This window comes from Molossus molossus, unplaced genomic scaffold, assembly GCF_014108415.1.
Source record: "Molossus molossus isolate mMolMol1 unplaced genomic scaffold, mMolMol1.p scaffold_m16_p_9, whole genome shotgun sequence".
NCBI classification, from domain to species: Eukaryota; Metazoa; Chordata; class Mammalia; order Chiroptera; family Molossidae; genus Molossus; species Molossus molossus.
This window is the reverse complement of record NW_023425403.1, coordinates 46,912,916-46,924,065: the sequence shown is the minus strand read 5'-3', so window position 1 is coordinate 46,924,065 and position 11,150 is coordinate 46,912,916. Positions and strand designations below refer to the sequence as shown.

General features: G+C 39.6%; 1 protein-coding gene across 1 annotated transcript in view; it reads right to left on the bottom strand.

Annotated features, from left to right (window-relative positions):
- The window catches only part of HS6ST3 (heparan sulfate 6-O-sulfotransferase 3), a 703,234-nt gene that overhangs the window by 522,040 nt on the left and 170,044 nt on the right, over positions 1-11,150 (bottom strand). The window lies entirely within an intron of this gene.

Here is an 11,150-nt window from a genome sequence, read left to right as displayed (position 1 = left end):
ACGGAGCAGGAAATGGGGCTGGAGGAAGGAACAAGGCAGGCGTTCTGCCTCAGTGGGAAAATGGTAGCAGTTCATTTCTGACACCTAGTGAAACCACGGAAACAGGCAAAGCTCCCCTTGCCAGCAACTGAGGGCAGGAAGGTGCTACCCAGTCATGATGGGGGCAGGGGGCAGATCCGAAAGGAACTAGGCAAACTCCCTCCTCCCCACACTCACAAGGCTGTATCCAGGATGTGCTGAACAGGCACGGAGACTTGCAGACCTAATTTCACGTATGTTTGCAAATTAATCCAGAACCACTTAAAAGAAAGAATGTTAGTGGCATTTATATTATTTAACTTCACAGCTACTGACATTTCAGAAAAGCCATGATTGTCACCTTGAGCCTTACATAAAAGCTAGGGAAAACAAAGGAACACAACTTCAGTAAACAAAGATTTCAAAGAAGAATGCTTTTAACCAAAATAATAGCTTATGGATGTGTGTTTCATTCTTTTTAAATACTGAACTTTTACTGTGGATATATAATCCATTCTTAGCATCATTTAAATAACTGGAAAGTATAATATGACACTTTTACTTTAGGAACATTATTCTATTGATTAGAAATTTCAATAGAAATGGGGTGGGGCTGAGTACATGGAAATTCTCTGAAAATACACTGCCTATCGCTGTATGACTCAAGTTCCCCACATAATTATTGGTAGGGCCCATTGCCATCTAGTTGTATAAACATAAATGAGCTCAAGATAACACCCAAAGCTCAAAGAGTAATGACAAAGGTGGAAGAGATGGTCTAGTCAGGCATGAAATTGATTTTATAATAACAAATATCTGTTGCTTTCTATGTGCTAAGTAAATAATTCTGAAGCAGGGGGTAAAGATAATAAAAACAAAATCATTAACTGCTTCTACTAAATCAAACACAGAAAGAAACCCACTGTCATGTTGACCCTGAAGCCTGTTTAATGGCTAATTAAAGCAATTATTTTCATCACGACATGGCCCTTAATCATAGGTACCTTCAGAGTTATAGGAGAGTTTGGCTGGTAACCTTGTTGGGAGTAGGTTTTTACTATACTCCCCCCAAATTTACATGGAAAATATGAGACTGGAGAGAAGGACCATGGGACACAAACCCAGTGCTGAGATCTGCCACTGAATCACAAACCACACAATTTAACATTTAAGGGCAGGTTTAAGAGGACATCATCTAACTCTTCCGGTTTGGGGGGCTTTTTTGTTTTAAAAAGAGTTGAGGTAGCTCACTGCAGATAGAAGTTTATGGTCAGCTGTAAGAGTCGCTTTGAATGTCATTACATCATTTATGTTCCCACAGCTCAGTTTGGTTGATTAGAATATAATTCCGCGGAGAGAAGTTCCAGTTCAATGCCCAGGTGGGTCAGTTAGGTCCCTTGGCCCCACAACTCATCACTCTTTCTACCAAGATGTTTTCTCAGATGAGACTTTTATCCAAAAGGAATAACAAAAAAAAAACGAATATAGTGGAAAATGTTACAAATGTTTCCTAACTCCAGAAAAGGTTCTAAGCAAGTGCATAATTAATAGTGTCTGCCCCTATCCATGAACACACATGAAGTAAACGTAGTGTTTTATGTCCTCCTAGCACCCCCTTCTCCTATCTTTCTCCTTATCCCAGTGTCGTTCCCAGGGACACTCGTCCTAAATGAGTCAACTTCCTGGTCTCAGCTGGTTGATGAAGAGGTTGACACTTTTTGAAAACTGAGCCAAACAGAAATCCTTGCCTGGGATTGTTGAAGTTGAACTCAGAGATCTATCAGGCTGTCCTTCGTGGTGAAGGAAGCAGTCAGACTTAGAGTCTAGAAGCTGCCGATGGCCCTGGTTTGCCCCTCTGTGGAGAAGCCCGGCTCTAGTGAGAGGCAGCCAGGCCTCCACCCAGGGAGTAGAGCCGGAGGCCTGGAGCGTTGGATCTGAGCCCCGGCTCCGGTTCTGCGGCTCAGCTCCAGCTCAGTCCTCCAGTTGTTCTGTTTTTTAGCCTTTCCTGAGTTCCAAGTGCTGCTGTGTTCCTTTGTGTTAACCTCAACGACTTTGGAGTGAGTTTCGGTTACTTGCAATTCAAATAATATATACACACTCATTTAAAGTCAATAAATCAAAAAAGAGAATGTCATTTTCAGTTCTGGCACTGAGTCGTGTCTCAGTCTGGAGAGGAGGTCATGTTGCAGTGACAAACCACGCCAATCTCAGAGGTTTAAACTACAAAGGTTTTGTTCCAAGTGACCATACTTCTCGTTTGGTCAGGACAGTTCTGATTTATGCTTAGTGTCTCAGCTAAATTATTAATAGAGCCTCCTCTAAACCTCAAAAGTGATCTGGTTTGAATGAAAAATGACATGGTCACACTGTTTATTTCTCACTTATGCTACCTGTCCATCACATGAGGCCAAGGCTGATAGAACAGTCACTATCTGAAACATTACCAGTCAACATAGTACAGGAAAAAGAAGACTTCTAGTGTCTTGAACTAGCAATTAAATATTCCAGACTGGAAGCATCATCTAGAAATACCATGTCTCCTCACAAAATCCTCATGAGTTTGGTGCAGTCCCATCTCATCCCAAGGGGGCCAGTAAGGACCATCCTATCCACAAAAATAAGAACTCATGTTGTCTGGTGAACGGTACCAATGACTTCCAAACTCCAGCTCTCTCTTATTATAAATCAGTTTTCCTAATTATAAACCTCCAATTTTCACTCATTTTTTTTTAATGGAATATTATGTGGGTCCTTAGGTTAGATTAGGTTATAATTCCTTTTCCAAATTTTTCTTTTTGATAACCTGCATGATTTCACTTGACATTCATTGGATACTTGATTACTAAACATAGTGCTAACTCTTGAAGGATGCACAGTGAATAAAATCTGATCCCTGCCCACCCCTCAACAAACTTAAGGTACATTTTAGTATTCTTTAGAGTATCTTTCACTTCAGTGTGTGAGTAATTTACAAAATGATTTCTTTAAGAACTGTCAGTTAATATCCCCAAGGTAAGTTTCACTCACCTGTAAGACCAACTAACAAAAATCTCCATGCAAATGTTATATAACTCATTCTCCTAATTTAATTTGAACTGTCTAGCTTATATTCTTTTGCAATGAAAACTCTGATCTTAATTAAATAAGCATAATACAGAAAATCCTAATGTAAAATACTTGCAATATCCTTTCCATGGAATTTACTTTTCTATTATAGCTCCTGGGAGAATTCCCTCCCCAGTCCAGAATTTTTTCTCTGTGAACACTGGAGCACTCTGAACTTATCTTCCCTGACATGACTAAAGCTGAAACTGCATCACGATGTTCCTATTCCTGTTGTTCCAAATCTAAACAGGAACCGGGGAGGAGGAATTCATAGACTTGTTGCCAGAGACGCGGAAACAGAAAGTGTGGCTCTAGCTCCAGAACTGGCACGTGCAGCGCATTTTCTGCAGAATATCCTATAGGTTGTGAGGTTTCCATAATTAGGGCTATATATCAGGAGCATTATGAGTGCAACGAGCTTTTATGGATCAGTCTAGAGATCTCACTACCCCTTATAGGCAGAAATGTTTTGAATTCCAAGCAAGTACATTATTCATTAACTTTCAGAATACTATTCCATAAATTAGTTAATCTGAATGCTCCAAGTACTAGGTCAGGATTCAGGATAATTGAGTTAAATGTCCAGCTAAATCCTTTGCTTTAAATTCAGTTACCCTTTATCGTGGATGGCTGTGTCACATACTTTCGACATCTGGCCAACTATCATCCAACCGACGTGCACTGAGCACCACCTAGATACAAGATAATATTCTAGGTGCTAATGATAAGTTAGTGAGCAAGAGAGAGAGCGTGTCTATCATCAGCGTGGTATCATCTCTGATCCCTGATGCAGATGCTCTGCATTACAGAGAACCCTGAAACCATATTCTTCACAATGCCCTTCCCAGCATGGCACCAGGTTAGAGTCATCCAATAAGAAGTACACACGTGGGATTTGGACATCTCTGTTGGCACATGCAGGACAAAAGGCTAGTTGCTGTGAATCCTTGAGATCTGCAATGGCAGTTCCCACTGAGACTGGGAGCTTGGCTGTGACAGCTTCTGGGTAGGTTCCTACAAGGCAGCTACACTCAACCACCTGCTCCCACAACCTTCCAAGGTGGTGTACACCTCTAGGTCCTTGTATGAAAGTCTCCCTATTTGGAATTCCTAAGTGGCTTCTGTTGTCCCAACCAAAACTGACTGAGACATCAAACCCAACACAGTCCTTACATTCCTTACATTCTCATGGAGAAGGCAGACATTAAATAACCGTTTACACACATAATTACACATTGATTGTCAGTGTTGTGAGGAAGCCAGCTCCTACCAGTAGTTGGAGATATTTCCTAAAATTTCAGAATTTTGCAAGCCGGTCACTAAATGTAGTTAGTATTAAAAATTAAATTATAGAAACTTTCAATTAATTATATGAAAAACTAAAATTAATACTTTAAGCTCATTATTTCCTCATTAATTTACTATTTTCTAGGCTTTTGAAGTTACTTAAATACATATCTGCATCTTCATGGTGGAAATGCTATACAGTGGTTTGCTCCTGTGCATCTCTTCTCAATTCTACGTTCAATGACATCGCCTTGCTAGTTGTTATCACTGTGCTGGAAGTATGCATACCGACATCAGCAAACACTACACATCAGGGCATCCCCACCCAATAGAGCTGCTAGTTACATATTTACCAAAGTATTACTAGTAACTGGGATAATTACCAGAAATATAATTGAATCTTAGCCGAGAACAGGGAGACTACATCATCATTAGGGGTTTCACGGAACCGTCCCAGAGGAAGTGATAACGGAGTTGAGCTCTGGCGGTCAGTTAGGGGTGGGGCAGAGCATTCCAGGGAAAGGCAGAGCACATGGAATCAGTGAGGAGAGGAAGATCTTGGTCCTGACAAAGAACTGAAAACCTGATGGGGTAGAATGCAAAGGCAGGGGGTATGTCATTTAGCTCATTCTGTTCAAATTTCCTTTCCTGACAGTCACAGTGCTCTACCTAACAGTATTGTTATTAGCACATTTTCCTGTCACTCAACAGACAATTCTGTTGAAGACAGAGTCCATATTGTCTGTATCTCCCCTTTGTCTGGTGCCTACCCCAGCTCCTTACATGGCCTGAACACATTTCCAAAGGAGTGACTGAATGAATTCTTACAACACTAAGCTCAGTGAACATCAACAATCAAATCTCCAGAAATGAGGATAAAATTTATAAATCAAATTTTTAGTTCAACTAAACAAAAATAGTAGGTTTCAAGTCAAAAGGGACCATTTAATGTGCATAAGCACTAACTATAAGTTAGAAGAATCAAAACTGAACTAATAACTTGAACACATTCAGCATGAAAAGATACGTGTAATAGTCTGCTAGAGGTGTCATAACAAAATGCCATAGATGGTGTGGTAGCGAATATTAACAACAGAAATAGATTCCTCTCAGTTCTAGAGGCTGGAAAGTCTCAGAACAGGGTTGAAGGTACCAGCAAGGTAGGTTTTCTTTTGAGGGCCCTTCTCTCGGCTTGTAGACAGCTGCCTTTTTGCTCTATGTTCACGTGACCTCTTCTTCGTGTACACACACGGATGGAGAGAGATCTCTGGCACCTTGTCCTCTTTTATAAAGATGCCAGACCTGTCTGTTGGATCAGGACCTCATCTTCATGACTTTGTTTAACCTTAATCACTTCCTTAAAGGTCTTATTTCCAATATATCCCATGGAAGGTTAGAGCTTCAACATGTGAGTACTGGTGTGGATGGGGGACACACAATTCAGCCCATAGCAACATGGTTCAATATAAAAACATAAAACAAATGTGTGGTTCAAGAATATGAACAAATCTTTCTAAAATTACATCGATAATCATGATAGCCCTTACTGTATATAGCTATAAGACATTTTCTAGCACACAAAACTGCAATATGCAAAGTTGAAATGATATAATGTAGTTATACCACTTATATTCTGTGTACTGCATCTTGCATGTAATATATAACTTAACATGAAAAATTTAATGTAATGCAACCCTACACACACAAACACATACACATGTGCACACCTATGCACGCACACACACCACACTTTTAAAACCACCCATGAACCACATCCCTTCGAAGCTGGAGGTTGAGGAGGTTGAGCCCAGTCACCATGGTTGCTGCTTTGCAAGGCAGCCACGCTTCTGCTCGTATGCAGAAATGTCAGAAACAACAGTATGCCATGAACTACACTGGGCTTTGGAGCATGGGAATATTCCTGAATGATTTTGTGACTAATGCTACTATTATTTTAATGTTCAGTGCTATTATAATTGTTTTTATCTCCCATAACAATATCCCAAATTGCATTGAATGGTGATGCTGTTAAATGTGCCCCCAAATCAAAATCCACGGAGTGAAATTAGCTGTGATAAAAAGCTATGAAAAGGGTCAAAGTTTCATAGTTTATTTATTCATGTGTTATTTTTATGTAATTTGATATACATAAAAAGTATATTTAAAAGCAAAATTATACTACAATTGTAGTAGATTTATGAAGTCTGGGAACACATTTCCCTGCATTTCAATTTATTACAATAGGAAAATTAGTGCTGAATTATGTGAGTTTTGAAAAATGCAAGGTCTTTATGAACCTATTTCTCACATAAAATGTGACTTCCCCATGCATACAGCTGAGAAACATGGACATCTTGTTACACCAAAGACAGGGCTGGGAGAGAACATCTCTGTGATGACTTATTTAAATAATCTATAACGGAAAAACTGTGTCCATGTCTGTGAAGCAGCACCAGGACAGAATGGACAAAATAACACAGGGAATCCTAGACCTGAAGGAAAGTCGACTTAAGCTCTAGCTGAGCTCTCTTTCTGAAGTCATTTGATATGTGAGACACACCTCCATCCGGAATCATTAATGTACAATTTTGCTGGGAAGCAAGAGAATAAACAAGATGATCAGATGTCCTCTGTAGTCTGATAAATGTAGGTAATTGTTGGCAGTTCAGAACTTAGCTGTGTTAGATTTAATCTTTTCCTTGAGCCTAGCCCCTCTGCTCTAATCAGCGACCCCCCCACCCCCCGCCACTCACCAGAATTATCTGATAAGCCTTGGTGGGACTGGGCTCCCTGTACACAATCCCTTCCTCCCAGCAAGATTTATCAGAATGCAGCCAAGGGCAACCAGGCTATGTCCTGGAGTCGAGGGTGGGAGCCCAGCTGTACCTGTTTATCTGTCTTAAAGCCTGTTTTTCTCTCCACTCACAACTCATCCTTTATAAGCCCATTCCGCTGGGCTCTTTCACGGCCTACATAGCAAGAATCCCATTGCACATCCATTCCCTCTCATCAAGAAGGTTCTCACATGTTAATTGCAAAGGTAACCAATCCCCCATCAGGGGCATCGTGCCCCACTCCATACAAGCTCTCACATAGTTATTGATGCTTCTGCCTAACAAAATTTCTCACCCTAACGGAAACTACCTTGTAAATGTTATAACACAAAAATCAGTCTCAGACTCTAAATTTTATAAACAGTTCATATTAGCATGAAGAAAATGCAAAGATGAAACCTAATATTTGAGTTCATTATAGTACTGAAGGCAACCACACGGTGTTACCCTGTGCAGTGCCTTGACAAAGCCGGGGAGAGATTCAATAACATAAAAGGTATTCACTTAGTCAGAAGAACAGTTTTTCTTGTTTCCCACTGGGAAAAAGAAGAAAAGAAAACACTTAAGCAAAAGCAGAGGAGGTTTAGTTAGATTTAAAGATTTAGAAATTGTTATATGGGATCAGGTGAAGAAATCTAAAATATTCTTTCCTGTTGATGTGTAAGAAGAGGGAATACTTAAAAAAGGTAACTCAGGATAGCCAGAATGACAATTCCTTTGAGGCGGTTACCATATTTATTGTGTTCACTTTTGATTCATTAGAACCTGCAATGTATGTGGTGTATAGGTATTAATTGAATACACACTCAGTATTTGTTGAATGAACAATGCCCAATCAAAATCTAAAGGCAATTATATTATGGATAGTGTATTCATTTTAGCCCATTCTTATAATTATTGAAAGTGAGAAAGAGAGAGAGAAAGAAAGCGGGAGAGATCTTAGAAACATCAAGCGATGTGCCCACTGTTAAACAGGGGGACTGTAACAGATGTAAAACTTGGTTCTCCCCATTCTAAGTGCTGTCAACTGAACAATCATGGAACTCTAGCCAAGGAAGACCAACCAAACTAAAACACCTTTGTGTCCACTACTAGCCAAGAATTACAATGACCTTACATACATGGTTATTATTTAAACATCTGGACTACTCTGTGAGGTAGGGATTGTAATCTCCATTTTAGAGGTAAATAAGAAACCACAAGTTAAGCCAACTGCCCAACATTCCTCAGTTAGTAGAGATATGATTCTACTTCAGTTCTCCTTCAACTATATCTTGAGCAACCATGGAATTCACTGAACAATTAAATGAAGTAAATGTCTATTTCATCATCCAAGTGAGGACACCTTTTGAGAATGAAAAACTATGACAACAAGTATAAACTAGCTCTGTTCTGGGCAAAATTGAAGGGAGGTCACCCTGGTCCTGTCTCTTGTTCCCTCCCTCCAACAGAACATGCCTGCAAGTTCCCCATAATCCCAAATCACACCATCATAAAGCCTACTGCTCTTTGGATAAGCCGAGTGTATATCTATCTGTAGTTCTTAAAATTCGTAAGTAGGAATTTTTACTTTGCATACTATAAAAATAGCTGGAGTGTTTCAAAGGATTCTAAGTGAATCAGAGTCAATAGTGCTGTAGAATATTAATTAAATTAGGATTGCTTAAAGAAAGTCAACTTCTATTCAAAATTTTGAAGGAACACTAAACCCATTTTCTGTTTAGGGTGATATCAGTGGTGTTTTGCAGGGGAACTGAGGGAGAGGTGGAAGTAGGTTAGATGCTGGGACCCCAATTTCCTGCACAGTACCATAACGCCACTCTATATTTATTTAATGCCTTTAGATTGGAACTTTGAAAAGAGGAGGTTATTAGCTAGGTAACTTCTCAGTAAATGGTAGAAAATGTCAATTCCTACTTATTATTGCTTAATTAGAACTTTTTAAAAGATATTTTCAAATTTCAGCATTTTGAAATGTCAACTTGTAATACTTGCAAATACTTTTTTAAAAGCTGTGAAACTAAGCTTTATACCTTTGCCTTTTAGAAATAACCCATGGCAACACTGGGTTTCTTTGGAGAACTTCTAAACTTCTCATCTCGCCAGAGTTCCCTCTGCTGTACCGTAAAATAAAGCTGGTAAAAGGGCTTGAATTGAAGTTACACAGGTTTGAGCTCAGACTCCAACAGTCTACTTTCTGTTTTCAGCCATCAGTGATCAGCCTCCACTTAATATTTTTAAGATTATATTTTTAAGACTCTTTTATATTGATTTTTAAAAAGAGAGGAAGGGAGGGGTAGAGAGAAAAAAAACATTGATGTGAGAGCAGAACATCCATAGGCTGCCTCCTGCACGCCCCTTACTGGGGACTGAGCTGACCACCCCAGCATGTGCCCTGACCAGGAATTGAACCAGTAATCTTTTGGTGCATGGCATGATGCCCAACCAACGGAGCCACACTGGCTAGAGCAAGACAGGGCATCCTGAAGGAAAGACTAGATTGTTCAATATTGTTCAGTACCAAAATAGAAGTAATCTAATTTGCTGTGATCCATGTGCTGTGTGAACTGCCCCTCAAGTGTAGACAAGCCAGGACCAGTCAATACACTTGCATAGAAATCAGGGGTTTCTGTAGCTGGGGAGAAGTTGGTACTTTGTTGCACTGCTTTTGGAATACCTTTCAGTGGCAGTTGGTGAACAAAGAGCACATTTCCTTCCATGATCATGATCTTTATTCTGAAGACCTCATTTCTACATCTTTTCCAACATTTACACAGTCAGTCCAGGCAGCCAGAGTGATCTGTCTGATGTGGTACATTGAATATTTAGTATTAGAAACTGCATTATCTGAGATGAAAACAAATAAACAAACAAAAATATTACGATAGGCATAGACTTGTGTTCCTGGTATGATGTCCAGCCAATTGCACCTCATCTGAGCAATCAGATAAAGCCACCAACACCCCAACTTTCTCATATAGCCAGGGGTAGGCAGGAGCATGGAGGAGCGTCTCGACCCCTGGCTGGCCCCTATCCCTGTGAGGTGGGTCAGCAGTGGCTCTCATTCCTCAGAAGACCAGGCTCCATCCTGAGCCCAGACATGTGGCTGCCACCACAGTGAATGCCTGACCCCACACTGATTAGAAGCCCTTTGTCAAAGAAGCTGCATTCCCCCTTGGGAATATGCTAACCAAGACAACATTGTAAATCACAATAAAATATCCAAACTGGACCTGGGTCGGAGGCTGTTCAGTTCTTGTCCAAATCTGTTTTTTGTAAACCAATAGTCTACTCCAGGTAATAAATATCTAAATCTTGGTTCCTGCCAATGATAATTTATACCAAATCTTTTGTGTTTCATTAAATACATACAATTATACATAAAAAAAAAAAAATCCTCACTTTCTGAAAGTTTGTTCACAGTGTTTTAATAATTTTCCACCTGAAATACATTTATGTTATATTTTTAAGGAGAAAATAAGGGCTAGAGAGGTATACTCAGGAAGATCAATATTTTCCATCAAGATCTTGTACTTTCTAATTATAATAAATATTACAGGATTGATTTATTTTCCATTTATTACATTAATGTGGGTGTTTATATCCATTTTCCAGTCGTCTGTGAAAGTTAGGTCAACTGTAGAGTGCAGACCAGGAAAACCTTCTAGGTGAGCGGTTCTTAACTTGGAGCCCTTGAACTCTCAAGGGGACGAGCGATAGAACCCAGCAATTTCATTAATCTGAATAGAAGAAAAAAAGTGCATCTTTACTTTCTCTACCTCCAGTAGAAACTTACCATTTCCTTCAACTTTGAATGTTGGAATCATACCATCACAATATTAGCCAATTCTGTTACTGAGCTACCAATAGAATTAACATATATTTTCATATCATATTAGGTTATAA